We start from the raw sequence: 16,271 nt of genomic DNA, 5'->3' as shown, positions 1-16,271 counted from the left end.
GGTCGCTTCCCGCTGCCGCCGCTCCCCGCGGCGGTTTCCGGCTTCCTCCGTCCGTCCGGAGGTTCGGCCGCGCTCGGGCCGATAAAAGCTCTCTCCTCCGTGCGCGGAGAGAGCCAGCCCGTTTCCGAGGGGAAACTCGCGATTTGTGTCTAATAGAGGAACGCGTGTCGATAACAGCCCGCTTCTCTCCCGAGCGATGGCTTCTGCCGCAGTGTGCGAGCTGAAGTTGAAGGGAAGCGGGGCTTTTACAGCCTTCCTCCGCGTGTCGGAGAGCAATGCGACGAAGCCGAGTGGCTTTGTTTGGGCGTGGGTGTGTGGCCGGGGCTGCTGCCATCCAGGGGGAACTTCACTCGGGGCAGGGGCACGGCGGGGAGACAGGCTGTGAAGTTTCCTCAAAATGGATGCTTTGTGCACGCTGAACTTCATAGCAGTCTGATTGGAATCTCAAAACGTTAGCCAAATAAGGAAAGGCTGTGGCAATCCGGAGATAATGCGGGTTTGCCCGAATAGTTCTTCTTTTTCTAGGAGGCCAAAAGCTTCCCCACCGTATTAAATTCCCTGGATAGCTAAAAAGTAAAAAAAAATACATAGATTATATGTATGTATCTTTGACGGGCCCGGTTGTCGTTCTGAAGTTCAGAACTTGTTTGCTAGTTCAAGGGGAAGAAAAAGATTGAGATGTGGGTTGATCAAGTTGCAGTCTTCCCAGAATGGTCAAGTGAGGTAATTGGGACACTGTTATATTGCACTGTACTTAAACAAAAATGAGGTGGTGAACTCAGTGGGTGTTATCCTACCCATATAGACATCCGGAGATGTGAATTTCTACAAATATAAGTTGCTCCTTAGTAATAAAGAATATAATCCAATTCTGAATATCAGATACAAAATCTCACTGCTTTTTGCTCTGTTTCCTGTGTGTGTCATCGCTTGTTTGGCAGTGTAAGGTTTGCTTTCAGTTGTGAACTCAACTGGAAGAATGACTGCGTTGTGGTTAAGGCTGTCAGAGTGTTACTGCAGCAGGCTTGCCTGACTTGAGGCTACCCTGTTGCTCACAAGCCTGGTTTTGTGCATTTATTCTTCTCTAATCAGGATATGATTGCTTTGTGCTTGAAGGGAACTCAGTATTAGAAGTCATTCCTTAACTGGTTAGATCGTTGGATCTGCAAGTCACCGACTGCGCACCAGCGATTGGTGGGCAGGGATGATGTCTGACTCGGCTCTCTGAGAATGAGAGGTGAATGATGTTGTTTTTCTCCATGAAGTATAAATAGCGTTTTCAAAGTGGTTTTGATGTTACGTACAGCGAAGCCCGCATCAGAATTACTCTGCTGTTATTCTGCCTATCTTTTCACCTGTAGATGTTTGCAATTTGAAAGGGCAAAGTCTAGTAGAATAAAGATTTACACTGCTAAGACTCTGCTTGTTGTCCTGCACTCTCTTGTAGTGATACCAGAGAGCTTTTTCTGGTCTTACAATATTAAAAGCAAATAAGAAGATCAGTTGTGAGATGATAATCCTCTTGAGGCAGCCCAGGCATCTTATGGTTTGTGTGCTTTTCTTTGTTGTGGGTTTTATTGTTCTTGTTTTTGTTTGTTTTTTTTTAAAGACAATGACGGAGGATAGCAAAATAACAAACCTCTTCCCATGACTGCTTTGTTATTTCATTATTATCAAGATTCTTAATATATCATATGAAAGGTGCACATCATGCAGTATGCCGTCCGTAATACGGTTTCATTTAATCCGATTTGGTTATGGAATAAAGCAAAGCTGTATCTGTTCCCAAAGGGGATATTCTTCAAAAACTTGTCATTTGTCCTGACAGTTCTGACTAACATCAATAGTGTTGAAGTCCATTTTGTTGAAAACTACTGTCCTTGCTGTTGCATTGCTGCTTGTTGTTGTCAGTTTCCTTGTACACTATATTGCTTTACAGGAATGAATTTGTTAGTGGGGACAGAGTGATCCTACCTTCTTTGGGTATGGTTTAGTTTTGCATCTAATATTTTTTTACAGTCATTGAGGGTGAATTCATAGAATTACGGAATGGCTTAGGTTGGAATAGACCTTAAAGATCATCTAGCTCTGGTGCTCACGTTCTGTATCTGAATGTTTAATTCTGTTGTCGTTCAGCCTTTGTTTTTCTTGTAACTTCCATATCTAACTGGAAAGGGTTTAAACTGTGTCTTTTTGTTGTTGTCTCCACAGCCTGAGTGGTTGGAGGTGCTGAAGGAAGAAGTACTATTAATACTGAAATTCAGATCTGATCCTTATTGGAGCATCACATTTTGTTACTAAAGCAATTAGCTGGACTTCTCCCATTTCAGTGGGGTAGAATATCAGAAAGCTTTATGTAGGTCTGTTTCCGTTAACATGTACAGGGGGAAGAAATTCCTGTTGGCTTGGTAGCTTGTGAGGAATGGGAAGAGCATGTGCAGGTTCTTCTTTCATCTCTTGTCATTGCCACTCTGTAATCTTGTATGCTTTGCTGTGCAGAGACGAATGGACATAGTGTGTTACGTTTGAGGGCATTTATTAAATTTGAGCTTAAAAAAATAAATCTCGCAGAACTGAAGGACAAACTTGTTATTAGATGATGATGATTACTCCTGTATATGGTGTTGGATCCAGATGTCATTCTCTTCCTTTAAGAACTTTTTTAGCATACCTTCAGGTTAGATGTTCAGTACTAAGGATGAAACTGGGTGTGTAACTTATCCATTTATAGGAGAATGTATGTAATGTAGGATATTGCAGGAAGATACTCTTACGCATCCTATTACAATATCTTATGTACACACATGTATATGAAGTGTCTGGAAGACCAGAAAACTTACCTGTAAATTTAAGTTGTAAATTCACATTGGAAGTCTGTTCAATAAACTTGGTTTTTAAGTGGATAATGTTCATAATACTATGTTCCCTGACAGTTGTCACACAGGGTGAGATCCAACATACAGATAGTGCAGCCTTTCTTATCTGCCAGAACAGTTGAACTGGAGAAAAACGGCCCGAAGGTGAGCTGTGATCTCACAAGTTAATGGTTTCTGCAGAGAAGAGGAATGTGGCATATTCTGAAATAAGAAGAGGCTGTATGGTTTTCAATAAAACCTAGTCCCTTCTAGGGCATACATACGTATTTATTAAGAATGGGATTCAATTCTGTCCTCTTAAAGGCCAAGCACCTGTCTTTCCTCAAAGCATTTGGATTCTCTCCCGTTCTCATTTCTTGCCCTCTGTGAAAGAGGACTTATTTGCTGGCTCATACTGCTTAAGTGAGTGAAAGCAGTTTAGACAGAAATTGCACAGAGCTTGTCCAGGAAGGAGGAGGGCAGCCTTTCTGGGCAGCAGCGCGAGAGGGCTGCATGTGCTGGGGAGGGCCTGATATGTGAGTGAGTTCCTGGATTTCATGCATGTGCCTCTCCCCTGGGAGCATGGGTGTGTGCTCTGGAGTACCTGCCTGCTCCTGAGAAAGAAGACAGCTGCACTTAAGTATGTATGTATGACAATTCAGGCAGCTTGCTTTTTGGCTACCCTCTTCCTTTGTGGCAGCTCAGATTTAGTAGGCGATAGCTTGGTTTTTGGACCTTGGGGAGGAAGAGGACTACTGCAATCTCATCCCACCATGAGGCATGGAAGATGTCTTGCTGTGCTGCTGCTCTTCCCTGCCTGAGAGGGTGCTGTGCTTGGAAGAGTGTTGTTGTCCTGGCTGTGCACAGGATCACTGAGTGTGCCAGGTACTGTCAGTGATGGAGGCTGAACAAGAAGACTGCCTAACCTGTAATGGAGAATTCATCCTCAGTGTGAAAGTGCACACAAGTACCGCTTAATTGAGCAGTTTCCCATAGGCTATTCCTTCTTTCTGTTGTGAATATCAGTGTTTTCTAGCAACTCTCCAAGTAATAAATAAACACATGACATTGACTGTTTGGTCCACTTTATAACAGTTTACAAATAGGCACTCTGCAATGCTAAATACAGTTTTTTAGTTGATGCTGTTGATAACGGTGGTCTGCATTTGTTCATCAGTTCTAATTAAGATGCTGAGAAACAATTTGCAAGTGTTTCATAGGATGCTCATTCTTACTAACCAGCGAAGGACAATTTCTATTCTCCGTCAGTCCTGTGCTTGGGTTTTACTTCTTGGGTTCTTCTTCCATGAGGGGAGCTTCTTCAGTAGTTTAATGAAAAATTCTGTCAGGGTTCCTGGTGGTGTGGTCATAGTTAACTGAGTATGGTAATAGGGTACTGCTGCAGTAGGCATCAACTATCACCTTTGTTATGATTACTTTTCCAACAGGAGGTGAAAAAGGATTGTAAGTTTTACCTGCTCTGGATCCCATTGCCTTAGGACTAGATAGAGGGCATTAAGACTGTACTGTTGGGATCCTTTTTGACAAGTGATAACACAGGTCATATATTTGTGCTGGGGCCACAGCATGCAGAGCATGTAAAGTCATAAGAGCAAAGAACAGGTTGCTACAGTCTTAAATCTCCAGGGTGTTTGCATCATAGCAGTAGCACCCAACAACCAAGGATAAGGAAGGCATGGAAATAGTTCGAAGCTATCTTGGTAACTTCCCAGCTATGACTTCTGCACTGCTTCTTTTGGGGGGGTGGAAATATTACTGCATGCTCTGAAGCCGTTGATTTTCCAAGGCTATCAAGGAGAACTTCCTTTTGTGGATAAAGATTTTGTCCTTAGCCATGAACTCAATGTCTAAAACCTCCTCTTCAGAGGAGAAGCAGCTTCCCACCCACACAGGCCCTAAAACTCTTGTAGGTGATACACAAGTGAAAACTTTAGTCATTGTTAAGCTTGTATTACATTATCCTGGTTTAATTCTCCAACTTACAACAAAGCAGCGAGAAAATGAATCCTGAAATAAGTGTAATGTTGACTTCAGTAAGCGATTAAACTACAGAGACACATTCATTTAAAATCCCCTTTGTAATGGGAGTTGGTTCTTGTGTGGGCCATGGATCCTTCCCTCCATAGTTACTGTAGATAGGTTCTGATTTTACAGTAAGTACTTGTTAACTTCCTACTGATCGTGTCATCTGAGATTTTGGTTTTTGCACCCTTTGAAATGGAGCAAGAGGAGAAAAAAAAAAGTGATTGTTTGAAATGTACTTTAAATATAACAGTGGAAATTTTAAATGCTGCATTTACAACAGTTGTTTCCGTTATTATACCAAGCAGAAAAGAAGTAACACTCTTTTTGCCCTTCTAGGTTTCTTATCTCCTGTCTGCTCTGCCAAATTTGACGTCAGAATTTTTTTTCAAATAGTTTTGAGTGCTATGGATGTTGTTCACAGAACATTCAAATGAATTCTAACACCTGTCAGTTATATTGTTTAAAGCAATTTCCTTTGTTTGTCAGATTTATTACACTTATTCATCTAGTCACGCTGTAAGAGTTCTACGTTCAAAGCTTTATCATCTGAATTACGTTATCTGTCTCCCAGAAGTGTAATGGTCAGGGACAATTTCTACTGGTCTCTATCTATGAATTCCACTGTAGCATTAACATTGCTTTTACAGTAAAGCTTTATCCATGGTTTTGTATATATTCTGGCATATGCTTTGTATCTTAGAATATTCCTTTCATAATGAATCATCAAAAGCACCTTTTGAGAGTAGGTATGAGCAATTGTAAGTGTTAATAAATCTGACGTGAGCATGCTTGCTTTGAAGCCTTTTTGATCTTGACATCTTAATAGCAAGTTTCTTGATTGCCATTTTGTTACTACTTACCAAATGAGAAATTTTCAATTTATTAGCTGGATCTGAGGTTAGGAGATGGAGAACTAGGCAGTATAAATCATTAGTAGAGATATGACATAAGTCTTCTAGCTGAGAATCTGCTTAAGGGTATATGCTAAATTTTAGTTGGAACAGATGGTTTGACAGGCTCTTGGCCAGTCCTGTACTTGTTTATCCCTTCATGCATGCTCTCTATCATCTGACGTGGGCTAGTAAGGCTCTGCAATCCACTCAGAAATTGAGCCCAGTACATTTCTTCCTGCTTTCTGTACAGTCGTCTCTTTTGAGGGTGAGCTGACAGGATTGAAGAACATGCACGTGTTCATTGAAATATTTAAGTTTACATTATCCAAGAGTTTACATTATCCATACCAAGAGTATGTTCAGATGAGTTAGATACACTAGTAATACACAATTTTGAAGTGAAATGCGGTTGTAAATTTGGACGACTGCAGCATGGTGACATCATTCTGGGACTTCTGCAACCAAGAAATTGTGAGCTATACCTTGTTACTGCGGTACTACCAATATGTAGTATGTGGCGGGTAGGAGATGCTGCAGATGGTGATGCTTAGCCAACAAAGGTCGTATCAGTGCTTAACAGTGTTTCTTTATTGATCTGTAGGACTGTAGAAATGCCTATTGGAATGCAGCTGCGAGGCAGTTGGAGCTATTGGTAAGCTGGGCAGCTTCTTATGCTGCTGGATGGGTGGAGACATTCCATGCTGCTTTACTTTCCCTATATGCATTCCTGAAATGGCAGTCGATGGAAAGCATGGCATCGGAGTGGCGGCATTCCTCAGCTGTTTCCTTTCTAGCACTTTCAGGAGTGTAAGGATAGAACAAGAAATCAAAAGATGATCAGGATACTTGATGGGGGTATATATGTTTTGAGAAATACATTTATATGTAGGTATATATTATAAATATATAGTTATTCTTAATGCTTTATTTTGACGAGACTTGGTACCCAGCTTTTGTTTGTGGGGTTATTTTTTTTGTTGTCGTTTATTTTCTAGAACACAGATTCAACCACTGTGTTTATCCTGCAAACATTGAGTCTTTGACTTACAAAAACAATTGTAACAATATGATAAAGTCTTTGAACAAGGCACTTTCCTTGTTATGCATGAAAGTTAGCGCTTACCTCCCTTAACAGTACATTTCTTAGGCTAATGGCATCTGAAAGTCTGTTACTATGGTTGAGGAGAGGATTTGGCTTTAAGAAGTTAGCAAAACACCTCTGAGGAAAGAAGTTGACTTGCCAATGTAGCCTCATTCTGGGCCTACACAGTGAAATAGCAGTAGGTTTGTTTACAAGGCTACTTGTAGTACTGATATTACTGTAGTTTCATACAAACGTTTTACATTTTAACTAAAGCTAGTACAGAATCATATACTGTGGTACCGAACTAGCTGTAAGCAGTGGCTGTTAGAGACAGATTTCTTCAGAATAACTTTTGAATTAAAATCAGACTGAAATATCCTTCTGTTTATTTTGAGTCTGTGATGATAACGTATGGCTTTGATTGTAAACTGTGGCAGTTATCTTTGATGTGATCAGTTAGACAGCAGGTAGTGATTGCTACCCAAGTTTTAGTTCTCAGGTGATTGTTTAGTTTCTTGTTTTACTATCCAAATAATCAACTGGAAAAATAACCCAAGCACCTTGTGTACATACTTTATTTGAGGTTTCTTCTGCAACATATGTATGGAGTTCCCTGATGTGCATCTAAAATATTTATGTGCCACTGTTTGCGGACTTGTTTTCCTGTTACTTTTTCTTTCAGTTTCTCTACAAAATGACTAAGATGAGTTGGCAACACGAAACCCGTTTGTTAACAGTTCTGCTTCGAGCTTTTTGTAATGACTTACCTAATAATTTTTTTCTTGGAATTCACGTATGAGTATTTTTCTGAGGCAAAATGATAGTATGGCAACAAAGGTAAATGCAGCTGATGGAAAGCATACGCTACTGCATGTGCTGTCAGTGCTACCTTCTGAAATACTTAAATAGAATGAAGACTACGTTGATGAGCTGCATTCCTCTGTTAAATCTGAGATCCTTGTGGGCCTCTTGAAAGCAAAATGCTGTCTAGGAATTCTGGCTCTGAAACTTTGGGCTTAGTATTGTCCTGAAATTTGCTACAGCGTTCCTGGTTGAAAACCTGTAATTCCATTACTGAAATAGGAAAAAGGGTTATTTAAACATTAGAGAAGGTGTCATCTCAAGTTTTAACAAGTGTTGTTGTTTGCCATATGTTTATGAATGCATGCAATTATACATAAATACAAAAAAAAAAAGCTTTAATTACATGTGTAACCTTAATGAAAACAGTTAAGTTTTCATAAGTACCTTCCTGTTCCCTCACCCAAATCCTAGAACTGAAATAATCCAAAGCTATTGATCTTCTCACTTGATCTGAAATTTCACTCTCTTTCCAGTAGAAGTTTTTTGTATGCTATAAGTAACCTTGCTTGTTGTTATTGCAGTGTTAGCTTTTTAAAAATTGTTAAAAAAAAAAAGTTTAAAAAATTCAAACCTTAAAGTTGTTGTACTCATCTCAGTATATGTCTTTTTAGGAAATGTTTCCCATCTGACCTTTTTGTACATAGGTACTTTATATGCCTACCTTGCTGAGAACTTGGGCAAAAATGAATTGCCTTATGTTTTAATCAGAGAAGACTGGGATGAATAGCATTGTTATTTAGTAGTTATGCCACTATCAAACCATATAGAACAGTGCTTTTAGAAAGCTTACCAGGCTTAACAGTTTACCACCACTGGTTATGTTCAGCAACTTGAATTATTTTATTCTTTAATGATATTTTCTTTTTCACAAGTACTACTTGCTTTGCCTCACAGTCTGTGGAAAATAGCTTAACACTCTGTTAAGAAGTGCCTGTGTTACTCTGGCTCCTTGCTGCCTCTAGAATAAGAGAAAAATTTTCTCCAGTTGGTATGTAAATAGTTCCAGGTGTAAACAGACTGAATATAAAACTCAGGGAAAAATCTAAAATCACTTATAGAACATAATAGCTTGTGAAAAGGAAGCTCTCAGAGGAGCTGCTGTTGGAATTCAGGAAGAGGCTGTGTTGAGAAATTCATGCTTTGGCAACACATCCCGGTACAGGATGCAACCGTAGATACTGATGTGAAGTATGGGAATGTGAGCAGCCTCTCACTGTTTCTGTATAGGAATTCTTGTTAAAAAGATGTAGTGCTTGCTTTTCTGATCCTGTATACTGAAAATAGGATGGGAGACTGGGGGGATTTTACCCTTTTCCTTGATTTCCTTTGGAGAGTTATTTTTGAACTTGATTATCCTAGCTCTAACCTCTGTATGTAGCTGTCTTTCTCTTAAAACTAATAATTCCTGACTAATTCCTTGCTGATGGGCTAGCATTTCACAAATGAATACCAATGATAATTTAATTTCATTGGACTGAGTTTGGAGTCAATATGCTGTTCTAGTGTTTAAGCAATGCTAAAAACAACATTGTCTTACAATGAGGTTATGTTAAATTAATGCAGACAGAATATTTTCTTTCTTCTCCGGCAGGGTGACCCCTGCTTTGCAAAGTGTTAGTTCTAGCCAGTTTGCTACCATTAACCAGGAAAAATACTCAGAGTCAGATACTGTTTACAGGGTGTGAGGTAAATGTGTTATGTTAATACTAACATACTGAGGCAGGAAAGTCAGTTAGTTGTAGCCTTTTCATTTTCATGAAGGAAAACATGCAAGAGGAAGGAAAACATGCAAGAGAAAGTTATTATGTAACTGAAGAAAAAACTGGTTTCAGTTAACTGTCCCTTTGCCTTTTTTTATCTCACGATTCATCTGTGACAGCTTCAGCTATACTACCTGTTATACTTACAAAACCAAAACCACCTTAGATATACTCAGTGGACTCCAGCAATTAAGTTCTTGCACTGCTTTTCCCTTACAGTCTTTGGGAAAGCAGAATCGTACTATATTGATAGGTCTAAATGTAAGGCAGGTAAAGCCTGTTTGGAGCTAGAAAATATGCTTTGTAAGCTTCACATACAAAGCAGAGTGATTCCATCGTACTGTCTTTGTATGCCTCAGAAGGACTGTTTTGATTCATCTTCTTGCTAGCTGTAGGTTAGCTAATACTAAGATTTAGTTTGATGGTTTGGGTCTTGTTTAAGGCTAGAGGCTTTCCCAAATATTTGAATGTCATATTGTCTTCAGTATGAACTTTGTGCTCAAACATATCATTTCCCTTTTCCCTGTAAGAAGACTGCCACCCTGAACATTCTTTACTAAAGACTAGTAAGAATATCTACTGTGGTTTTGAGTAGAATGCAGTGCGTTAGTGAAATTACTTCTGGAGTTCTGATAACTTTTTCCCTCAATCAGCATTTTCAGTTCACAGTTCATGAAGGTAAGGTCAAACAAATATAAAATATAATTAGCAGCTACCACATTCAGGACCTGGTTATACTTGGTAGGATAATTGTAGTGTTATAACTGGTTGAGTAAGTAACTTATTTTGTGTGTACCAATCAAAGTTTAGTAGATGTGAACTTAATTTGTGGAGTCTGAGTAGGATGTTGCGTCCGGGGTCGTGCAGTATTTGTCAGACTCTCTTGCAAAGTGCTATTTACACTCATTTTCTGAACCTTCCAAATTCTGCTGAGGACTGTAGGTTTCTCACTGAAGTTAAAATATCCTACTGTAACAATGAGTTATCAAGTTGTTGTTGTTTATCCTATCACCAAAACAGGACAAAAAAATCTCAAAATTAGAGGGGTGCATGCTACATTGAGTGACATTCTGTGTGGAGCTGGCATCTATTTGTTACTACAAGGAAATCACTACGGTGAATTGCTGTACCTGTAAGCAAGTTACTGTAGTTTTTTGGAGCCTAATTGATAGGAGACCCTCTAGCATAAGGAACACAGCAGTAGGCAAGTCTTTCTGGGTGTACATGAAGCAGTTCCTGAGGGAAGATCAGTTGTACAGTGTTAAGTGGAGTCTTGACTGACAGTAAAGTTACAAAAGCTTGAAGATTCTACGAAAACAAAGTACTTGATTAATCGAAGTGGTGGCTTCTAAAAGCTGTTGATGATCTTAAAAGAGAATGCCAAACAGTCAGAATAACTGCCTTGTCATGTCAGGTGTAAATGCTGGGTTAAAGCATGGAAACAGAAAAACTGACATGGAAAAACTTGCATAATGGAAATCTCTAAAAATATTTTTCCATTTAAATTATTTTTGCAAAACAATGATGTTTAACTACAGTATTGCTGAAGGGTGAAAGTGTGAACGGGGGGAGGGGGAAGGGAGGAGGTGTGGAGGATTCCAATAAAAGACCAAACAGGACCTAAAGTAGTTTTCTGATAAGAAGCCTTGTTTACATCAGAGCCATAGATGCATCACTGATACAGCTTACCAACTGCACAGGTATGACTCAAGCGCTTGCTTGAAAGAGCTGATATCCAATTTCCTCTCTTCTGGAGCTCCTCCAGGGACTTTGTCTCTCTGCAGCATTTTGTTTACCTGCATATACAGCAACCTTCTTTTTTTATTCTTGGCTCTCTTTGCAAACATTTGGACTCTTAATTTGTCTACTCTGAGGACTTCTTACACTTCTATAATTAGATAGAGTAAATGATATTAGATGAGTTAAATTTGGAAGAATTTTCTTGCTATTTTCCCTTTTCTTTGGCTTTATCATATTCCCCTGTTGCAGATACCATGTTAGATAACGTTAGTTATTTTCATTCTGTCAGTAATTAGAAGGTGTTTCTTTCTGCAGAATTTAAAAACATAATAGCTTAAGTCAGCTGATCTGGGTGGTTCTGTTGCAGCTCCCTAAATATTACTTAAGGTTTAGAGAGTTTTACTACCTAAGCCAAGCCTTCTGTTTTTAAAACAAAGGTGATTTAAAATTTGACTTCAAATGGATGGCATTTGAGCTCAAGTGGCTGGCTGTAAAATTGATGGATATCATATAAATAATAAATAGTAGTAAATTTCTGGATTTGTTATTAATATAGTTCTGTATCTTGTTTTTGATAGCTGCCTTAGATTTGTGAGACCTGTGCTGCATCCCGTGGTTGCATAAACTGCTCTTCTTCCAAGATCTTGAGCACCGGTGAAAGGGTGTACAGGGAAAGACAAGGTAGAGAACATCACCCTGAGCGTAAGACAGAGCAGTGACAGAGGCAGGAATTTTTTTTGAGTACAGATAAACAGCCCCTTTTTCTAATCTCCTTGTCTTTTTGTTTTGTTTTTTTGTCTTGCTCTGCTGGTTTTGTAGAAACTGGGTCTTGATGGTTGAATTCTGTTGCCTCCTAAATTCTCTTAGTAGGAATTGCTGGCTATGATTTTTGAGATATAAAACCAGACTCAATTGAAGTTTGCATTTGTAGAAAGGTAAGCAAGTTTCTGGGGCTTATGGAAGTAGAGCACATACCCTGCTTTGATTTCTTGCTCCACTGAAGATCTATTGCAGGTTTACTTCCTTTCTTTGGTAATGCCAGTGTCCATTGAAACACAAGATGTTTACTTCTCTGCTCCTCTTGACTTCAAGTGGATAGATGACACCCCAGTTTCCCAAACCTGTGTCTTCATTATTATTTCTCTGGAATCTTTTTAACTTTACTGCACAGTGGCAACATGTGATAGGTATGAAGTCATCTGTGAGAACTGGAGGTTTTGGTGATCTTCTGCTTTTTTCGTCTACGGTTTGCTGATCATGAAGTGTCTGCAGTCCTTTCTTGGAGAGCTTATTCTTTGAGAATATTGATCTCTGTTAGGCTGTGTGCCTTCTTAATTTCAAGTATTTCTGGGTAAAGTCTGACTCTGACTTTAAAAGTAATTCTAAAATCCTTTTTTAATTCATAAGTTAAGATGCAGATAGTCTGCCTATTTTGGGTGCAGCATACAGTTTTTGATTTATTTTTTTTTTCCTCACAGTTGTCTTTTTTTCTCAATATAAGATTTCAAGTTCCAGATACTTGTGACTGAGTTTTATCAGAACTTGATTCTGTGCTTGGGAAGGGGAGAAGAGCTTTAACAGTCTGGTGGTTATTGTGAAAGGTTGTCAGTCTCTTGCAGGAAAATAGGATTCCCTGCTGTAGTTTTACAAAAATAAAACTGTTGCCAACTTAAAAGAAGAGAACAAGTAAAGTAAATGTCTTGCTTCTAAGATTACACTGATGTGTGACGGGTAAGCAGCAGATTGTTGGTGGTCTGTTGGAATAACTGAAGAAAGTCAATTTGCCTGCTCCTTCTTTATAGAGTGAATGAGAACAGCACTTAATTTGTGAAATTACACCCTTGAGTTGGCACAGTGTCAAATAGAACTATAATTAGGCAGCTGGGTAATGACCAAATGAAATGGTCAGTCATACCAGCAGAATCCTTTCTTCAACCACCAAGGCCAGTAGTTCTGGCTACTTTCCTATCTTGACAGGGAATGTGTATTCTTATGCTGGTATCCTGTTGAGTAGGGGACAGGAAAATGTTAGATAGGACTGATTATGATAAATGCCATAGAACTTGCAGTGTAAAGTAAAGCTCAGTGGAAACAGAATCATAGAATGGCCAGGGTTGGAAGGGACCTCAAGGATCATGAATCTCCAAACCCCCTGCCGCATGCAGGGCCACCAGCCTCCCCATTTAATTCTAGACCAGGCTGCCCAGGGCCCCATCCAACCTGGCCTTGATCACCTCCAGGGATGGGGCATCCACAACCTCTCTGGGCAGCCTGTTCCAGCACCTCGCCACTCCCTCTGTAAAGAACTTCCCCCTGACATCCAACCTAAATCTTCCCTCCCTCAACTTAAAACCATTTCCCCTTGTCCTGCTGTTATCTACCCTTTCAAAGAGTCGACTCCCCTCCTGTTTTTAGGCTCCCTTTAGGTACTGAAAGGCTGCAATGAGGTCACCCCGCAGCCTTCTTTTCTCCAAGCTGAACAAGCCCAGCTCCCTCAGCCTGTGTTTGTAGGGGAGGTTCTCCAGTCCCCTGATCATCTTTGTGGCTCTCCTCTGGACCCTCTCCAACAGCTCCCTGTCTTTCTTGTACTGGGGGCTCCAGACCTGGACACACAGTACTCCAGATGGGATGCTCACAAGAGCAGAGTAGAGAGGGATGATCAGTTCCCTGTCCCTGCTGGCCACCCCTCTTCTGGTGGAGCCCAGGATACCATTTGCTTTCTGAGCTGAAATCTTTTGTTGAAGCTGCTGTAGTCATAAGTAACTGTGGAGAACAAAAGTTAAGTTTTGCAGCAGAATTAAATGTCCTTTATCAGTAAGTATTGAGAGGTGATAGATAAGAGTGAACTCAGAATGCTTGTGATTACTTGTCTATTTTTCAAGTTCTTTAGAAGAGTCTGAGTTTCTAGTCCATTGTCTTTTTTCACAGAACTTTTTAATTCTGGTCCGAAGAATGGTAGTATATCTTCAGAATGGACTTGTGGTGATTGTGAGGTTATGTTTCCTCTGTCCTCCCCCCCTCAAGTTTAAACACTCTAGAATTGTTTTCTAATAGCTTTTGGGAGGAGACATTTCAACATCATGTGTTTTGTTGACATTGTGTTGTGGAATCTCAAGCTCGGGATTGAATAGGCAGATGGGTACTAGAACCTCTTGATATCTAGTTGTGATGTAATTGACATGCAATATCTCCATGTCATCATTTAATCTCAATACTTATTGCTTAACACTGCTTTTACTAGAGTTTTGACTGCCTTGGTGACCTAACAGTACTGATGCTTAGCAGACTAGGAACACTCTTCAGCTGTAAAACAAATAGAGACAAAGCCAGAATTTTAACTGAAACATTTAATGTAATAAATGTTGACAGCATTCTTTTTTGAGCTCTGTTCAGGTGACACTAACAGTAACTTTTTTTCTGTATAGAAGAAGGATGTTCAAATTGGCAAGTTTTAACTTTGTTCTAATTAGTTTGTATTGAGTTTGACCCATGACTTTGGTATACGTGCCACATTGAATGAAATAATTGTGATTTTTATTTTTTTATTTTTATTTTTTGCATAGTCATAGTTCGTTCTTCTTTTATGCAGGCAGATATCCCATTTTGTATACTTCCACTAGATACAATAAGCCACTAATCTTTGACTTCTTCCGTGGCATGGATGAGGGTGGATGTTCTGTACTTGCTAAACATACATTGATTTGTTCGTGCTGCTGAATTTGAAGATAGAAGAAATGTCTTTGAATGTTGTGAAACCACTGCTAGGTGGGGCTGAATATTAACTTCATCCAGCGCTTGAGCTAAAAGTGCCAAAGCAGATGTAAAGTTCTCCAGTGGTAGCTGAATCTCTGTAGTAAAACTTAATACAGCTTCTTCAGCTGAAGTTCTAGTACATTTGCTTTGATGAAGTTAGATTGTTTTTGTGCATGTACTAGCACAAGCAGATCCGTCAGCCGGTAAACTAACCATGGTGTATAATCAAGGATAGCCAGATTGCTCTGACCTCCTGCAAGCTGCTCTCCTAAAATGGAAATTATTCATTTTGCAGTTGGAAATTGGAGCCAAGCAGCTGTGAATTCCAGGAGAGAAATACTGAGGCAAATTCATAACTTTACTTAGGTTCAACAACCAAATGACAATTGATTCCACCATTTGCTACTGTTTTTTCTTCTGTGAGTGAAACATCTTTTCCATGAAGTCAGCTTGTAGCTGTATGAAGTTATTGTTTAATATCTAAGTCTTTGTGGATTTTCGTGTTTATTTTGTTTTTAAAGCCTTTTCCTCATAGTTCTTTTCTTCCCTGACTTTTTCACTCTTTTTTCCAAAACAACAATCTCTCACTATACACCACAAACTTTTACTTGTGTGGCTGTTTCCTTTTGTTATTTCATACGCAATCAGATTTTCAAGCTGAATGGCTTGGAACTAGGGGAGTTAGACAGCTTTGTGTATGCACACGTTTTTCCTGCAGTAGTGACTGACTGCCTGCAGCCTGAGAGAAAGGTATGGAGTTGCTGAGGGACTAAGTGCAAGTCAGAAACTGCTCAGTTATGAGTGCTTCTACCAGTCTGTGCTTCACTGTGGCTGAGCAGGAGTCTTCATGCCTGTATGGAAGGCTCCCTGTTCCAATTTTGACTCTGCTTTGGAAATAAAGGACAAAACCTGTTTGAAATTGTAGGACTACTGTTGGTAGTGGTCTGTGCTATTCATGAAGGGTTACTTAAACTTATAAAACCATCTGAGTGATCTGAGACTTCTTAGTGTTAAGGGAAGGCTTGCTATATGTTCCAGGTTTAGGTGGGGATCTGCTGCTAGCACTGCATGAGTTGCTTCTAAGCAAAAGCAGAGCTGGGTGTTCATTCAGGCATACTACAAAGTGGGTCTGCTTACATGTTCTCAAGGGTCCTACAAAAATGGAAAGAAAAATGATGCAGTTTCATTAGAGCGTTATCTGTCATGCCTGGTAGCTGTATTCTGACCTCGCCTTCAAAGAAAGAAAAATATTTTTGTGCCTTAAAACTGTAAAAAA

At 39.6% G+C, this 16,271-nt stretch overlaps 1 protein-coding gene across 1 annotated transcript in view; it reads left to right on the top strand.

Annotated features, from left to right (window-relative positions):
• The window catches only part of PPP1R12A (protein phosphatase 1 regulatory subunit 12A), a 123,156-nt gene that overhangs the window by 478 nt on the left and 106,407 nt on the right, over positions 1-16,271 (top strand).

The sequence above is a fragment of the Meleagris gallopavo genome, chromosome 1 (assembly GCF_000146605.3).
Source record: "Meleagris gallopavo isolate NT-WF06-2002-E0010 breed Aviagen turkey brand Nicholas breeding stock chromosome 1, Turkey_5.1, whole genome shotgun sequence".
In the NCBI taxonomy this organism is placed as follows: Eukaryota; Metazoa; Chordata; class Aves; order Galliformes; family Phasianidae; genus Meleagris; species Meleagris gallopavo.
Note: the sequence above shows the minus strand (reverse complement) of the source record. Positions and strands in the feature narration are given on the sequence as shown.